This window comes from Sus scrofa, chromosome 17 (genome assembly GCF_000003025.6).
Source record: "Sus scrofa isolate TJ Tabasco breed Duroc chromosome 17, Sscrofa11.1, whole genome shotgun sequence".
NCBI classification, from domain to species: Eukaryota; Metazoa; Chordata; class Mammalia; order Artiodactyla; family Suidae; genus Sus; species Sus scrofa.
This window is the reverse complement of record NC_010459.5, coordinates 39,357,407-39,371,600: the sequence shown is the minus strand read 5'-3', so window position 1 is coordinate 39,371,600 and position 14,194 is coordinate 39,357,407. Positions and strand designations below refer to the sequence as shown.

Below are 14,194 nucleotides of genomic sequence, written 5' to 3'. Positions count from 1 at the left end.
CATTCCTATCCCTTTGTTTTAAATTGAGGAAACTGAGGCTCGGAGAGATTTTACAAAATGATTTGCCCAGGAAATGACAGGTTCAAGACTGGAATTTAAGTTCTTACCCACTGCCCTACTTGGCCTCCCTCTAATCCACACATAAAGGAGGGGATATGTGAGAGGCTACAACCTAACAGGGATGGGAAACCAGCCCAGTCCAGGCCAGCTAACAAGTAAATAAAGCTTAATAAGCTTCTATTAAGTACCTGCTCTGTGCAAAGCCCTATGCTGGGTGCTGGGGAGCAGAGAATGTTACATGAGACATCTGGTGCTCACAATCTAGCAAGAGACAAGTCACGTCCCAGGATAAAGCGAAGACCAAGCAGAACTTGTCCCCAGAGGGGAACAGATAAGGTGCTAAGGAAATGCAGAGGAGGGAAGGACAAATCTCATTGTGGGGGTGGGGATGGAAAGGCTCACTAGGCTTTGGGGGACAGAGGTTGGCATCTAAGCTGCCTTGACATGGCAAGCAGGATTTCAATAGTGAGTGGGGAAGTGGGGGTGGCATTCCTGGCAGAGATAAACTCAGAGAGTTGGGGCAAAGACACAGGTAAGCACTGGGCATGTCCCCAGGAGCCCTGGCAAACACGTTCTCCAAGCCCTTCCCCTTGGCACTGGTCCCAGGTGTCCAGCCCTGAAGTGAGGCCACCATAAGCATCCCCAGGCTCATAGGCACTTGGTTCATTCTGATGAGTGGCCATGGAAAGAGAGAAAGGGCTGGGTGCCTGGGCACATGGTTTGACATGACCTCAAGGGGCTAGAATCCAGACTCTGCATAGAACCTCTGAAGTTGGGAGATGCTCAAGGAGGGATGTGAGCACCAGAGGTGGGTGAAACGGCGGCGGAGGGGGAAAGCAGGGAAAGGGGCAAAGAATGTGATTTGGGCAGCAGGAGACCTGGCTTCTAGAACCACAGGTCAAAGCCACATGGGACCTTGGGCTTATCCTACCCAACCCTCATTTCATGGCTGAGAAAACTGAGGCCCAGGCAGGGGAAGAGACTAGTTCGCAGCCCCTCAGCACCTTCACAGCAAAACCAGCCATGTGCTATGAGGTAGAAGAAATCTGCCTTCAGCGCCTCACTCTGCCATTACCTCCCAGCGACCTTCCTCCAGGCTTAAAGCTCCCACTCAATAAAACAACCCTGAAGTCAGGAGTTCTAAACTTTCATGGGTCATGACTCAAAGACTCAAATGGTGTCTATGGATCCTTTCCCAAGGATGGGGAACACTCTGAAAAGTGTGCATGCCATTTCGGAAGTTCAGAAACATCTGAGACCAGCGTTCTCTGAGGGCAATCTCAGCACCCTCTGTGTCCCAGTCACCTCAACGGAGCCTACTAAAACAGGCTGATTCCAGGGCCCCAACAGCTTTTAGCTGTTTCACATATTGAATATGGAGAGGGATCTGTGGCTAGAAGTTTTAAAGCCACTGCTCATTAATCAAAGTCCCTTCTGGTTGAGCCACCTGCTCAAGAATGACAATGGTCATGGTCATGGTAGGGGTGGGTGGGGGCCCAGCAGGCTAACTGCAGCTGGCCAGATTCTGAAGTGACATTCTGGATCAGCAACCCTGCCTGGGATGGAGTCTGTCTGGGCTGAACTTGGGTTAAGAAGAGGTTTCCTACCACCCCAGGCTCTTTGCCTCTCTCCAGACTCTCCCACTGGCCCTCCTCCAGGTCTGGCTTCCTTCTTTTTCCTTTCCAGCACAAGCGTGCTCCCGAACCTGGGTTTCCTGGTTCCAGCCTCCGCTTCCCTCCCTTCCACCTACCACTGAACCTCAAAGAGGACCTCCAACCCCCTAAGCACCCTTCTGAGGAGATAAAACTCTCTTTGCAAATGATAAGCTTATTTAACTGAGGGCTCAAGATAATCAATGAAAAACCAAGGTGGCCAGTGACAAAACAACATCTACGAAAAAAAACCCAAGTTCCTTCAATCCTGCCCTGTCACCTGCCCCTGATGCCACATCTCTCACACAGGTAGGCAGCTGCCTAGAACCTGATGGGTTCAGAGCCTTGTCCTTTCCTATAGGAAGGCCAGTCCCTGATGGGGTGACAGCACAGGCTTGGGAAGGAGACCTGGGAGACCTTGCTCTGTGAGCCAAGAATTTATGCTCCCCCCAAAAATTTTTTTTTCTTTTTTTGGCCACCCCGCAGTATATGTAGTTTCCAGGTCAGAGATCAGAGCTGAGCCATAGTTGCTACCTAAGCAGCAGCTGTAGCAGTGCCAGATCCTTAACCCAATGTGCCGGGCAGGGGATCAAACCTGCCTCCCATCGCTCCCAAGACACCATTGATCCCATTGCACCACAGCGGGAACTCCTGTTCTCCAAATTTGGGCAAGTGTGCATCCCTCTGTGGACCCCTAAATGTTCTCACAGGTCCCATCAGGGGCAGCATAGGAAAGACTCAAGAGCACCATCAAACTTTGGATAGATCTGGATTTAAGTCCCAGCTGCGCTACTTGCTGGCCAAGGACTGGGTAGGCCTTGAGCAAGATATTTAGCCTCTTTTAATAAAATGGGGATTGTCATCTCTGCCTCACTGGGTAGCTGCAAGGATTAAAAGACATAAGGCATGTAAAGCACTTAGCACGGGCCAGGCAGACACATGGTGAGCCAATAAACGTAATCACTTGTTTATCAGTCACCAGAGCGAGCCTCTGATGAGGAAGACTCTAGGCTTTCTAATTCTTAAGTGGCCTCAAGCAACCCCCAAACCACCCACCTGAACTGGGTCTGGAGGCTTTATCTTTAGACCTTTAATCTGGATAGATGATGGGGAGAGAGAGGTGGGGAAGGCAGGCGAAGGGAGTGAAAGAAAACTGAGAAGAGAAGGGAAGAGGAGAAGGAAAATCCAAGGGCAAGGAGTGGCCTGGCTTCCCCAGCTTGGGAGAAAGGAGGATGACTTTAGGCCAAGACAGGATAAGCCTTCACTCCTTTCCAGAGCCTTCCCTAGGCCCGCCAAGGCAAGGCTTAGAGGGACCAGCCTGCTGAAAAGCACCGCCCTGGCTGTCAATAGGAACAAAACCTTGGGTTACCTCCAGGCTCTGGCTCGCCACACACTGCTGCCAGCCCATGGTGGCCTCCTCCTGCTGGAGCAGGCAGAGATGGCCAGAGCCAGGCTGAGAACCAAACGACCTGCCCGTTCAGCCTGCGGAGGCACTGCTGGCTCACTCAGGACACAGAGACCCCTGTGCTAGGGATTCTGATCCCCCTTGGGTCCCCATCTCCAGCTTGTGCAGAGCCCTCTCCAGGCTTCTATCTGACCTAAGGTCCTGCTTCTGGGGCTGAAGTTGCAACTAGGGGAAAAGCACCATTCAGCCTGTAAACAGGAATCACACATGTTCAAACTTCCACTGACCAGCTGTGTGACCTTGGGAATGTCACTTCCCCTTAGTGCATGCTTCCCTCCTCTGGCCAAGGAGGGGCATGGAGGGCAAGGACCATCTCTAAAGTTCTCCCAATTCTGGAGTTCCCATGGTGGCTCAGTGGTTAATGAATCCAACTAGGAACCATGAGGTTGCGGGTTCAATCCCTGGTCTGCACAGTGGGTTAAGGATCTGGCGTTGCCGTGAGCTGTGGTGTAGGTTGCAGACGAGGCTCAGATCCCACGTTGCTGTTGCTCTGGCACAGGCTGGTGGCTACCCTAGCCTGGGAACCTCCATATGCCACGGGTGCAGCCCTAGAAAAGACAAAAAAATAAAGTTCTCCCAATTCTGACAGCAGCCAGCCTGCTGTAGGATACCTACGTAGGTAGGATACCTTGGAGCACAAAGGGGCAAAGAGGACCTGCCTCAGAAGAGGAGTGGGCTGGGCTGGGCTCTGCTGAGAATACCGTGCATGTGGCACTGGCCAAGGGTTATTATGATGATGATGATCATAATTAAAAATCACAGCTCTAAGACAATTTCCAAAGTGCTTTCTCATTATCCCCTGGGATTCACAAGCTGTTGAGGTAGGTAGAACTGGATGATGATTATTCATATTTGGCAGATAAGGAAAGTGAAGCAAGATTTAAGTGACTTGCCCAGGCTACTAAGCACAGAGAGGGGGGAATGGAAGAAGAAGTAATAATTACCAAGGGCCTGCTGTGTGCCACCTCATTACGCTCACATCTGTTATCTTGACCACATCTCACCACCACAACATGACACTGCAGGTGCCACTGTCCCTATTTCAGAGAAGAGGACATTGAGGCCGAGAAAAAGCTACTGATTCTAAGCCTCATGGCCATTCCACTGCAAAGCTTTGGGCTTGGACCTGGGCTCATAAGACTCTAAGGCCTGCCCTCTCTTCCATTTTCCTGTATGTACTGGATTGAATAGTGTCCCCCCAAATTCATGTCTGCACAGAAGCTCAGAATGTGACCTTATTTGGAAATAGAGTCTTTGCAGAAGTAATTAGTTAAAATAAAATGAGGTCATACTGGACATGGGTGGTATGACTGGTATCCTTATAAGAAGAGGAGATGACACAGAGACACACAGGGAGAAAGGAAAGAAAGCCATGTGACAACAGAGGTAGATGCAGCTGCAAGTGAAGGATGTCCCAGGATGATCTTGAGCTAGGAGACGGGCATGGAACAGACCCCTCTCTTGGAACTTTCAGAAGGAACCAATCTTGCCTACACCTTGTTTTCTGACTTCTAGCTCCAGACTGTGAGAGAATAAATTTCTGGGGTTTTTTTGGAGGGGGGGGTTGTCTTTTGTCTTTTTAGGGAAGCACCCATGGCATATGGAGGTTCCCAGGGTAGGGGTCGAATTAGAGCTGTAGCTGCTGGCCTACACCACAGCTCAATGCCAGATCCTTAACCCACTGAGTGAGGCCAGGGATAGAACCCGCAACCTCATGGTTACAAGTCAGAGTCGTTAACCACTGAGCCATGACGGGAACTCCAAATTTCTGCCTTTTTTAAAGCCACCCAGATGGTGGTATTTCATTAAGAAGCCCTAGGAAATTAATACACAGTGGGTCCACTGGGCAGCAGACCCCGGACTCTTAAATTCCAGTTTTCAGACTCCCACTCATTAGGCAGTCTTGGAGGTTAATGGAGGCCTGGGGCCCAGGGAAAAGACATTCTCATCCCTCGTTCAGCTCCCTGGCCCAGGCTGGCCTCAAGTTCATCAGCTGTGCTTATACCAGGTTTCTGGTCTCTATCCAGCCCCCTGGGCCCTTCCATCATGCAAATAAGCACCCTCTGAGCCCAGACTCCAAGTCAAAGATCTTCCCCGTCCACCCAGGTCAGTCCACCCAGGTCAACCACTACTGCCACCTGGAGAGGTGCATTTGTGAAATGCAAATCAGATCCTTCCTGGCAAGCATAATTTTCTTCCCTAGCTCCCCACCAGTTGTAGGACTCAAGCTCTTTAGACTGTACCAGATCTGGCCTCAAACCTCCTCTTTATTTCCAGCTATTCACCCCACCCATCCCCACCACACATCGCCTTCTGCTCCAACCACATGCAGCTATTTGGATTTCCCCTAATAAGTTGCGGTGTCTTTGCACATGCTGCTCCAACTACCTGGAAGATAAAATCCAACCTAAACACCATCTTTCTCCTCCATGAAGCCTTTTCCTCCAGGAACGGCCACACCCTGGCACCTTGTACACTGTATATCTTTACATGCCTGCCTCGCACACCCAGCCTGGGAACATCGTTGTATTCATCTCCATCTCTGTAGGCCTGGGGCCCAGTACAAAGGCGTTCAAGAATGTTGAACTGTGGAGTAGCCATAACAGTAATAATCACTAACATTCACCAAAAGTTTGCTACGTGTTCAGCACTGTGCAAAGCATTCCATGTATGTTACTTCATTTCATCCTCAAAACAACCCTTTGAAACAGACACTGTTGCTGGTCTCGTTTTACAGGCAAGGAAATGAAGAGATAGTCACTTGCCCAAGTCCACCCAACTAGTATGTGGCAAAATCAGTGCTATGCACTCTGGAGCCAATGCTAGTAACCAATGTTAGGTACACCATCCATCCTAATACTCTCTCTCTCTCTCTCTCTCTCTCTTTTTTTTTTTTTTTTTTTGGCCACCCCATGGCCTATGGAGCTCATGGGCCAAGGATCAGATCTGAGCCCTAGTTGCGACCTAAGGCACAGCTGTGAGAACGTTGGCTCCTTAACCAACTGTGCTGAGCCAGGGATCGAACCTGCGTCCCAGTGCTCCCAAGACGCCACTTATCCCACTGTACAACAGCAGGAACCCCCTAATACCCACGTTTTATAGAAGAGGAAACAAGCAAGAAAGGAAAAGTGACTGGCCCACAGTCATGTAATAAGACGTGGACCTAGGTCTTCAGATTCCTTATTCAATGTTTTTCCTCTTCTCATTCTTGCAGGATCTTAATCCAGAAGGACACAGGAAACAAGGTAGGCTGTGTCTCCTGAAGAGCTTTTTCTGCCACTACTAGAGCAGGCCCCTGTGTGGGCCTGAGCACACAATAGGGGCTCAAAGCTACAGCCAGGTGATGAAGCAATAAAAATAAGATAAATCTACTTCAAAAAAAAAAAAATCTGAGGCCTGCTTAGATATAACAATGTTAGGACTTGGGAGTACACTTTGGGTATCATTTAATGCCATCTCCCATTTTATAAAGCCACCCGTTCAACAAATTTATTGGACACCAATCATATACCAAGCACTGTGTGGCGGCATTAAGAAGACTGATAAGCAAGTTCCTGCCTATGGGCCCTTAATGCTCTGTGGGGACATTAAGAAGACTGGGGGGTTAACGGTCCGGCGTTGCCGTGAGCTGTGGTGTAGGTTGCAGACACGGCTCGGATCCTGCGTTGCTGTGGCTCTGGCGTAGGCTGGCGGCCACAGCTCCGATTAGACCCCTAGCCTGGGAACCTCCATATGCCGCAGGAGCGGCCCAAGAAATAGCAAAAAAAAAAAAAAAAAGAGAAGACTGGGAAGCAAGTTCCTGCCTATATGGTATTTGCAACCCAGTGAGGGGAGATAGGCAAACAACAAAGTTCATATATAATTACAAACTCTCATAAGCACTACGAAATACAGGGAGCTATAAGAATGTATAACAGGAAAAACTGATTTATCTTAAGGAGTCGTTGGCAAAGGCTTCCATGAAGAAGTGATTCTTGAGCTAAAATCTGAAAAGTGGGAGCTAACCAAGACAAGAAGCAGGGGAAGGGTGTAGTAGACAGAGGGAACAGCAAGTGCAAAATCCTAGAGGCAAAAGAGCTCTTGGTGCCTGGATGAGCCAAAAGAAAGCCAGAGTGACTGGCTTCCAGAGAGGTAGGCCAGGACTTAATCTTGCAGGTCTTGTAGATCAACCTAAGAAGTGTAGAAACTGAGCAGAGCAGGGAAACCCCTTGCTCAGAACTTGGCCCAGAACGGACACTGTCAATGAATCATCACATTATTTGGTGAAGGAGTGATTTGTGCAAGATCACAGGAAGAACTGGGACTTGAAGACAGAACCTCTACTTGCCAGGTTAGTGCTATCAGATACCTCAGGTATGTGTGTGGAAGGAAGCAGGAGATGCTTTTCAGGTGTTTCTTTCTTTTTTTTTTTTTTTTTTTTTTTTTGTCTTTTGTCTTTTTTTGTTGTTGTTGCTATTTCTTGGGCCGCTCCCGCGGCATATGGAGGTTCCCAGGCCAGGGGTTGAATCGGAGCTGTAGCCACCGGCCTACGCCAGAGCCACAGCAACGCGGGATCCGAGCCGCGTCTGCAACCTACACCACAGCTCAGGGCAACGCCGGATCGTCAACCCACTGAGCAAGGGCAGGGACCGAACCCACAACCTCATGGTTCCTAGTCGGATTCGTTAACCACTGTGCCACGACGGGAACTCCTCAGGTGTTTCTTTCTATAGGAGGTTCCAGCTCCCTGTCAGCACCTCTCTTGAGCACAAGAGTGCATTAGAATTACCTTTGTTTGTGGAGTTCCCGTCATGGAGCAGTGGTTAACAAATCTGACTAGGAACCATGAGGTTGTAGGTTCGATCCCTGGCCTCCCTCAGTGGGTTATGGATCCAGTGTTGCCATGATCTGTGGCGTATCCACACATGAGCTGTGGCGTAGATCACAGATGCGGCTCAGATCCCATGTTGCTGTGGCTCTGGCGTAGGCTAGGTCCAATTAGACCCCTAGCCTGGGAACCTCCATATGCCCTGGGAGCAGCTCAAGAAAAGGCAAAGGACAAAAAAAGAAAAAAAAAAAAAAAAGAATTACCTATGTTTGTTAAAACAGACTGCTGGGCCTCAATGTCAGAGTTATTGATTCAGTAGATCTGGTGGGAGCCCCAAGAATTTGCATTTCCCAGGTAACCTTGCTGCTGCTGGTAGGTGTTTGAGAATCATTGTTCTAGACTAGAATATATGTGGCAAGGAGGAGTGGTGAGTGAGGCCCACCACCAGGATCCTAGGGGTCTAGAAGGGGATATTCCTAAGTCTGGATAACAATGAGATAAACTACCACTCTGAGAAAGGGAAAGGGCCTCAAAGTCCCAGAATCCAGTCTACTAGCTGCTCAGCTTGGGAAATTGAGGCTTAGGGGATTTAGACTCTTATGTAAGAAAAGCTCAATACAAATATGTTGAGTGAACAGGTAAATAAATGAACGATTTGACCAAAGTCAAAAGGAGACCCCTGCACCAAATTCTGGGGCTCCTGTGCTGCAGACCAGAGGCTTTCCTGCCTCAGGGAAGGGAACAGCAAGCTCAGCTTTCCTCAGCTTCCGCTGCCTTCAGTAGGAAACATTTTTAAAATTGCAGAAATCTGCTATTGGCCCCCCAATCCTATCACCCATCCGCCCTCCTTCTTTTCACACTCCCAGATCCCTCCCTTTACACCCAAATCCTATGCACTTTATCCTGGCAAGCTGAGCATCAGAGGGGGAGGTGAAGTTCTAGGGAAGAAAAACTGGAAGTGGAGGGTGAATTCTTACACTTGGATAGAACACTTGCTTCATCTTGTAAAAGTCTGTTTCTATCCTCATATCCAGTCTAATCCCAATCTACCTACATTTCAGCACCAGTACTGAAACCCACAAAGCCAGGGGCTAAATTTCCAAACCACCTTCTCACCCAGTTTTTCTAAAATAGGGTGGCCCTGGACAGAATTTTTCTATCCCATTCCAGTTGGCAGCAAAACGCCACTTCTCTTGCAAACCCACATGCACAGACTCACTAACATACAAACATCTATGTGTACATAAAAACAAATATACCAAAACTCATAAAAAACACATACATATAGACATCAAGAGATGCATTATTCACTGATCCCTGATAAAAGACACCTGTGCCCCCAAATGCACAAGAAATACAGAGAGAACACAGCTATGCACACAGACTACACATCTCGAAATGCATGCACTGCAGCAATACATGGGGAAAGGGTAATACACACCCAGAGACCTCTCTCAAAGTAGAGGTCTCCTGAGGGAGGACTCCTTGCAGTGGAGGCACTGGCCCTTTAAGAGAGTGGTTCTCCCTCCTCCTTTCAGGGCACCTAAGGTTGGCTCTATCCCTGGGAGCAGGCAGGGGTGAGGGTGGGAGTGCGGCTGACCTGGCCCGGCTGGGTCTGGCTCTGGGCGACGTTCCCCGCGCCACCACAGGAAATGGATCCCTGAACCGACTGGGTCACCAGCCTAGGGACCGTTGTCGCCACCACCCACACCCACACACCCGGGCTCCAAGCAGGACACGCCCTCCGCTTCAGCTCCGCCGGGTGCACGGGCTCCATTGTCAGCCCAGCTCCCTTCGGCCCCCGGGGTGTGGCCGCCCACCTGCCAGCAGGGAGTCTTGGCCCGAAGGAGACACTCCCGCCGCCGCCTCCCCTCCGCCCCGGCCAGGTGCCTGGCTCCGGGCGACCGCAGCTCCTTGGCCGCCGCCCCCACCCCTTCCTCCCTGTAGTGTGGAGACAAAGCCGTGCACACGCACACGGGGGCTACGCGGGGCTACGCGGGTGCACACCCGCCCTCACACGCGCACACACAAGGACTCACACTGACGCGCGCGCGTGCACACGCGCGCAAACACACATACACACACGGCCACAGGCTCCAGCCACAAGCAAAGCTACCCGCACACACCCTCATCCAAATGTACACACACTCAACTACACATTCGGACACACCCTCTCATACATACATTCACGAACAGACACACGCGCACACACACACACCACCGAGTTCAGACGCACGGAGACACACAGGGCAAACACGTTCATTCACACCCACAGATGCACACCCGGCGCGCACACGCACGCGCGTGCACACACTGATCATCAACTTGCACAGACTCACAGGCACACGCGCTCTCACACCCAACATACACCTGGCGACGTGGACCCCGACACACATACTGGCACCAGTACTGAGACTCACGAACCGAGGCCGGGGGCTCACAGCTCGGAAGCCCACCCCGCCCGCCCCCTAGCCTCGGAGGTGTCCAGCCCCCCTGCCCGCCGGCCTGTCAGTTCTCGAAAACAGGGGACCAAACCCGGAGCCCTTGGCGATCACCCTCCCCACACACACCAGCTCAGACGCTGCAGCGTCCGGGAGCCGGGAGGAGGCGGCGGGGGCGGCTAACCTGGTGGCGGCGGCGCGGCTTCCGGGCGCTGTCTGTCCTCGGTCGGTGAGTCCGGCGGCCGCCCTGCGGGCTCCGAGGTGCACTCGAGCTGCGCACAAACGCCGGGCTCGCTCGCTTGCTCGCTCGCTCCCTCCCGCGGCGCAGCCCCCTCCCCGCCCTCCCTACTCGCCCGGTCTCCCCTCTCCGCCCCGCCCCGACCGGCTCCCCCCAAGGAGACGGCGGCGATCCCGGCTGCCCCAGCAGCCACTGGCGAGCGAGCGAGCAGCCGCGGAGCGCCGCCGCCGCTGGAGCCGCCCGAGCCGCCCGAGCCGGGGCCGCGCATCGGGAGGAGCCGCGCGGGACCCCGGGGAGGGGAGGAGAGGAGGGGGCTGAGCCCTGCGAGTCCGCCTGGCGCTCGTGGCCCGCCGCCCGCTCCCCCACGTGGGCCGGGCGCCTACCTGAGCTGCCACGGAGCTTAGAGGCCCGGGCAAGCTATGGGGTAAAGAAGAGGAGACCCCACCCCGGGCCCCCTCGCACTCCCTGTCCCAGCTCGGTGGGCTCTGGCCCCGCCCCCGCCTCCTCCCGGGTCCCTGCCAGCGCCGACCTCGGTTTTCCCTGGCTAAGACGCCTCGGCTGTCAGCCCGGTGCCCCGGGCTAACCCCACGGCCCGGCGCCCAGCTCGCCCGCCTCCTCCACCTCCAGTCCGGACCTGGCCGACGCCCACCCGCCTCCCCGTCGCCCTCCCATTGTTCCCTTGGCTGGAGCTCGAGGACGATCGCGCTCCACATTCCAGCCCCTGCTCAGGCGGCAATACCTCTGGACCCTTGGCGAGGCTCTCCAAGGGCTGGCCCCTGGCTCTGGGGCGCTGACGCCCACCCTCCACAGTCGCAGGCACGCCCAAAGTAAAGAGCTCTTCTAAATTAGGGTTAAAACCACCACCGCCCTTAGAGGCGCTCCTTCAGGTCCTACTTTGAGTATAGACTGAGACTTAAGGAGGGAGGAACTAAACCAAGTTCAGCAAGCCAGAGATACAGAAGATGTGCAAGCGATTAGGTATCCACATTACATAGAAGAAGAAACAGGGAATTCCTGCCCAGGGCTCCTGGGAGAGGGACAGGCCCTCCAGAAGTGCAGGGAATAAAGAGTCTGGCCTCCTTTGTTAGACACTAAATATTAAAAGCACAGAGACTTGGAAGAAGTATTTTCAGAGGTTTTACTGATGAAGGCCTACAAGTATAGAAGCTCCCACATACTTTGCTGGCAGCACAGAGCCAAGATAAAGCCGAACAATCACTGGACTTCTTCACTGTGGCTCCCCCTCCAGTATAGGATATTAAGTGCCAGGTAAGCAGCTAAGAACATAGCAAATCAAGGGGGGCAGGCCTAGTTTGGGCCTGGAAAAACTTCCACAAACCAAGAAAGGGCAGAGTGAAGGAGAACCTAAGCAAGACTGAGCATAGCTTGTTCGGGGCAGGGTAATTATAATTAATAATGAGAATGAATAATAACTAATGTGTTTGTAGCACATTATTCCAATATCACTAACTCATTTATATCCATAACAGGATTTCCTGCTGTGGCTCAGCAGTTAAGAACCTAATATCCATGAGGATACGGGTTCAGATCCCTGGCCTCGTTCAGTGGGTTAAGGATCCAGCAGTGCCACAAGCTGCAGCATAGGTCAAAGATGCAACTGGGATTTGGCATTGCTGTGGCTGTGGCTACAGCCAGCAGCTACAGCTCCAAATCAGCCCCTAGCCTGGGAACTTCTATATCCCGCAGACATGGTCCTAAAAAAGTAAAAAAATAAAAAATAAATGTAAAAAATTTTAAAAACCATAACAACTCTATGAGATAGAGGTTATATTTCAGGAACTGAAACACAAAGACATTACATAGTTTATAAAGTGGCAGAGTCAGGACCCAAACCCAGGAAGCTGATTTCCAAGCTCACACTTCACCATCACAGGCCAGAGAGAAGCAGCCCTGAATTCAAGGCAAAGACATTTAAATTACCAGGACACTCACCACAGCAGGATTGTCTCACTTGTGTATAGTTGGGACCCAGTACACAGGGCATGGACGTAGGCGTGATCTTTTAAACTGTTGCATGACTGAGGCTGGAGTGCAGAGGGCCATGTGCAGGGCTCAGCTGCCACTCTCTCTGCTGTGCTGCACATTTTTATCAGTGGTTTTAGATGAAGCAGAGGAAGGCATGAAATGCTAATCAAATCTACAGCTGTCGTGAAGTCTGGGAGGGACAGCAAACACTCTGGAAACCAAAATTTGTTTCCAAAAGATCTCAGCAGCCTTGGGGCTGAGCTGGAACTAACAAGAAGAGGTGTCACAAGGGATAAATGTAAATTCCTGCCCTTTGGTCCAAACCAGAGCAGTCTTATAGAACTTTCTGTGATGATAGATATGTCCCAAATCTGCATTGTCTGATATAGTAGCCACTAGCCACCCAAGGCTTTTGAGTACTTGAAATGTGGTTCATACAACTAAGAAACTGAAATTTTAATTTCTTTCTTTCTTTTTTAAGTATTTTATTTTATTTTTTTTGTCTTTTTTTTTTTTGTCTTTTGTTGTTGTTGTTGTTGTTGTTGTTGTTGTTGCTATTTCTTGGGCCGCTCCCATGGCATATGGAGGTTCCCAGGCCAGGGGTTGAATCGGAGCCATAGCCACCGGCCTACGCCAGAGCCACAGCAACGCGGGATCCGAGCCGCGTCTGCAACCTACACCACAGCTCACGGCAACACCGGATCGTTAACCCACTGGGCAAGGGCAGGGACTGAACCCGCAACCTCATGGTTCCTAGTCGGATTCGTTAACCACTGCGCCACAACGGGAACTCCCTTTTTCAAGTATTTTAAATGTAAATTGTCACCTGGAGCTAGGGGCTGCCATATTGGACAAGTGCCCAAAAGACAGGGTATAAAGAATCTAGAGTAAGAGCAGTTTCGGTGAAAGTGACTTAAAGGTTTGAGTTGACCTCAAGCTCAACAATGCAGTCTGGATGCAAATAAAGGAAAGGAGGGAAGGAAGAAAGAAAAAAGGAAAGAAAGAGGGGGAGAGTGAACATGATATACTGTATCAACAGGAACAGGAGATTAGGCCTCTGTGGTTCTAACTCCGTTAGTGGCTCAGGGTTGATGACAGCTGGACCATGGGGCTCAGCTGTGGGCCTCATGTGCTGAGGGGTACCCTGTCACAATGGAGCAAATATAGAAGAGACCAGAATGCTGAGGACCTGGATGCCATACTGTGGGCTGAATGATTTAAAAATCCTGGAGAAGGGAAAGCACAAGGAGGATATAGTGGCTGTCTCCAAACATCTGACAGGCTGGCATACAGAAGGGGGGTTGATTTATTTCTTATTATTTAGGTCTAATAAACAAAACAAAAAGCTGTGAACCCCTGAGCCCTACTTTCTGAGGGAGGGAGGATCCATGTCTAATTTCTCTTTCTGTTCTCCTCAACGCCTAATCCATCCAGGACCTGACTCATGTTAAACGCTGACTACAGATTTGCTGACAAATGAAAGAATTCCACTCAGCTCTGGTGGGTGGACATCCAGGAGGTGAATTTCAGCTTATTATAAAGAAC

General features: G+C 51.2%; 1 protein-coding gene across 6 annotated transcripts in view; it reads right to left on the bottom strand.

Moving 5' to 3' along the window:
• The window catches only part of EPB41L1 (erythrocyte membrane protein band 4.1 like 1), a 134,677-nt gene extending 123,464 nt beyond the window's left edge, over positions 1–11,213 (bottom strand). For 2 of the 6 annotated variants that reach the window (XM_021078008.1, XM_021078009.1), the window contains exon 1: positions 10,610–10,762. The gene's annotated coding sequence lies outside the window, so the exon portion shown is untranslated. Of the gene's footprint in view, positions 1–10,609; positions 10,793–11,046 lie in introns of those variants that run through there. The other 4 variants (XM_021078013.1, XM_021078014.1, XM_021078015.1 and 1 more) reach the window with 3 other exon arrangements.